This window comes from Falco punctatus (genome assembly GCF_963210335.1).
Source record: "Falco punctatus genome assembly, chromosome: 14".
Lineage (NCBI taxonomy): Eukaryota > Metazoa > Chordata > Aves > Falconiformes > Falconidae > Falco > Falco punctatus.
Window position 1 is genome coordinate 18,028,440 of NC_137594.1, and position 4,111 is coordinate 18,032,550.

Genomic DNA, 4,111 nt, shown 5'->3' on the forward strand with positions numbered 1-4,111 from the left:
GGGGTGTTGGTTTGAGGTTTTTTGGGGGGGATAGACGGTGTATTGGGGTGTTGGTTTGAGGTTTTTGGGGGGGATAGACGGTGTATTGGGGTGTTGGTTTGAGGTTTTTTGGGGGGGATAGACGGTGTATTGGGGTGTTGGTTTGAGGTTTTTTGGGGGGATAGACGGTGTATTGGGGTGTTGGTTTGGGGTTTTTTTGGGGGGATACACGGTGTATTGGGGTGTTGGTTTGGGGTTTTTGGGGGGGGATAGACGGTGTATTGGGGTGTTGGTTTGGGTTTTTTTGGGGGGATAGACGGTGTATTGGGGTGTTGGTTTGGGGTTTTTTTGGGGGGATAGACAGTGTATTGGGGTGTTGGTTTGGGTTTTTTCCCCTTGTCTTCCCATCCTCCCCCAATACACATGCTAAAATACTGGTCATTTTACTTTCCTTCCCTCTCCGTCACTATAGACTGTTCTGACCAACCCAGGCAGGCTGTCACCATGATGACATTTCAGTTAAGGAGGTCCTTCTTGCAAAACAAACAGTTCGTCAGTCTGAAACTCAACCATTGAGATAACTATCGGTTAACTCCCAGAATATTCTGCTGCCAGTCTAGCTCATCAGCTGCGGGAATATCACTCAGATGCACTTTTCTTTCCAGCTGCTCCAGATCTCTATACTCACGAGCTATGGGTTTTTTTCATGATACAATAGGATAGGATGACAATGCATAGGATGCAGCATCCCATATCACTGCAAACTCTTCTCAAGCAAGCTGAGGTGGTTATCCAAAACTGCAATCAGATATCACTCCCCAGTTTATTAAGAGAGCATGCTGGTGTGTTTTAGGAAGAGGAAAAATTCTTTGTATTCATAATGGAATCTCTTCTGGGAACAGGGGGAAAACAGTAAAAACTGGGGACTTAAAGACACGACAAATCTCTATCTGGCATGTACATTCTATAACACCATCCAAGATAGCTTTATCCCTTGGCTGCTGACAACCAAAAGCAGACAAGGAACAACCCCTTGGTCCTTCTCCTTGCTCCTCTCTGGCTAACTATGGGTTCCTGTTCTTTGAACCGAGGTGTGCCATGCTTCCCACACCTGCTTACCTGACCTTTCTTAGTGGCTCTACTATACCTGCCTGCTTCCATTTTTCATTAAAAATCCTTTAGTTTTCTAACAAAATAGCTCAGCCTTTTTTCTCTTTTTCTTCATTGAAACACACAATAAGAAAAACTATGACATATTCAGTGACAACCCAAGACTGACTTATTGACAATTATCATGGTAACAAGTACAAAATTACACGAAAAAAAGCTCACAATCTTCTCTAAATGCTGGTGTCTGCCCCTCACAATCATCTCTCTCAAAAGTGCACGCAAAAAAATATGCAAATTTGAACTTTAAAACTCAGTTTATACCTGGCCTGGAACATATTCAAATGCTGGGCCCTATCTTTCATTTTATAGCAGGTAAGAAGGCACAGATTATAGTCTTTATGTATTACAACAGCCAAGGTTTTAAAATCTCCCATTATAAACATCTCATAGGCAATTTGGTATCTTAATTGCTCGATATGTGACAGGCAGTCCGTATTGCTACTGTTTTATCATCACAGTGAGAAGGAAAAACTTCAAAGGGTTTTAAACCAGAACCTGCTCCTGCCTCTTCTGTGACAAAGAAAAAAACTGATACAAGTCAAGGAAAAGATATGATGTGGGTTTTGATAGTCAGGTTTCTGCTCTGTTTGGAGAAACAGAAGCTTAATAATATTTCATACTACAAGTCGGCATCCGTTTCTCTTACTCTGAGCTATACAGTCATACTATGTATTTGCACATTAATTTTTTTAAGCCCTTGATGAGAAAACATTCATGGTTATTACATCAGAGAGACTGTCCATATATCATCCTATCAAGAATTAAGATCAATCTATGTGATCAACCTCTACAAATGGATTTGTAGATGTGAGATCCTTGTGCCCTGTTCCCAGAGTTCAACACCATTGCTCAGCACTGCTGTTACTACAAAATTACTAGATAAAATCTTGAAGTAGCGTTACCTCTGCTTATTTATGAAGTCTCAGAAAAATTACCTTTTTGTCCCACACTACAATATAGCATAAAAAAATAACTTTTTTTTTTTTTTTTGGTTCTTCTAAATAGCAACTAGGATAGTCAGTCTGGACCACAAGAGCGAAAAAGAGTAACCCAAGAGTAAGAACTGCTACAGCCTAAGTCCAGCCTTGCTAATGGTGCTTAAGTATCTTACTTGAGGATTATTTTCTCATTATGATTGCTTTTGCTGGAATGCTCAAAGTGGGCTTAATCTACTCTAAAAACATTGTGTAACACCCTAATTTTAAACCTATGACTATCCATTGCGTTTGCCTCCTCATTTCTAAAAACTCCCTTAAAATGCTCAGTATGACAGCGGACAAGCTTATTTCATGGTTCAAGCAGCATCAAAATTATTTTTACTTTTTCTTGATTCAAATGAAAGAAATTACTATTTTTGTTTGTGGAAAAATATAGTGCTTTGGTGTGTGCTTTTACAGGATAGAAGATAGACAGTAACTCTACATGTTTAAAACCACAGAAAATACTGTTGAAAAATATAATATTGTAACTCTACTTTTAAAACATCTGCTTATTTGCCAGTCTAGCTTTCAGAAACTGTTTGAAAACAAAGACTAGTGGGCAAAGCAAAGCTTAATGTAGTGACTTTACGCAGTATGAATAGTTTCTGGAAGTTTTCATGTGTTTAATTTCAGCACTAATAGAAGAGGCGTAAGATGGCAGAGTCTTACAAATTGTGAAACTGTCTCTACCACGGATATAACTCTTCTGAGAGTTTCCCCACAATACTCATTTCAGCTATTGGGAATTTCAGGATATTCGAGGATGAGACTGAGTTGGAGACTTGGATTTTTTTTTAAGTACTGCAAATTAAAGGGAACCAGAGATGGCTTGTGCATGACCGAGAAGACCTGGTAGGCTGGAAGGCAGGGATACTAGCACTGTCACTCTTGTATATGAGGTTTCTCAAACAAGGAGCCTTGAGACAAAAGGACACATAAAGAAAGACGGGACCATTTTGCCTTTTGAAGACAGATTCAGAATATGTAAGACCAATGCCACTTTACAGGAGAAATACTCAGCAAAACTTAATGAGAATACAAAGTCGCTGTATTCTCCACTTAGCAGAGACTGGGATTAATCGCAGCATTTACAGCCTGATTCCTTCCCTACTCCCTGTAATCTCTCTTCCACGCCTTCCTGCTCTGCATCATCTACCTGCTGGTATTGACAGAAGACACCTGAGGTGGACAAAACATATCATGTTTTTTGAATTGTTACGGAGGATAAGCTTTTGCCAAAAGGCAGAGTGCAGCCTTCGCTGGGCTGTGGAGCCCACCCGATGTCAGGAGGGGAGCTCTGCAGAGGTACATCCCCATGCTGCGAAAGTCTGGCTGATCTGTACTGGTGTCCTGTCACTGGCATCGGGAACATGGGTCACTCCTGACAAACATACTTGTCAGCTGTCATCAGTGCAGGGAAAACTAGACAAGATACAGAGAACTGAAGCCTTGAGGATCAAGGCTTGAACTAGGTCAGCGTTCTGAGATAGAGGATAGGATCATTTAAGAAAAGGTAATAGGTCTGGTTGTGGTCACAGGGACTGTTAGCATTGAGTACTGGTTTCCAGTCACTGGGCAAACCTCAAAAATCTCAGACCTGCCTTCACTGGAGATCTGAAGATCTTCATCAGCAGAACGACAGCATCAGCTGAAATACTGACTCACAAGTCACTTAAAAGAAACCACACACAGCATTCTAACTTCGGGGGGGCAAGGTCCCAACAGTAACTGCGATGACGTTCAGTTTGTGGTTGGGTTTTTCCCCCTGGAAATCCTCAACTTGCCTTTAAACCTGGAGGCACAACAATGTGCTTAGGTACAGCTGCTGTCTAAAGCCTGACATCCAACAGCAAACTAGATAATGAAACACAGTACCATTTGCAAAGCACAAACTTAAAAACATCTCCTGGTATTAGAACCTTTCCCTTCCAGTTAAGAGGAAATTTTGCCACTCCGGTACTCTGCCTTGGCATTGTAAGATG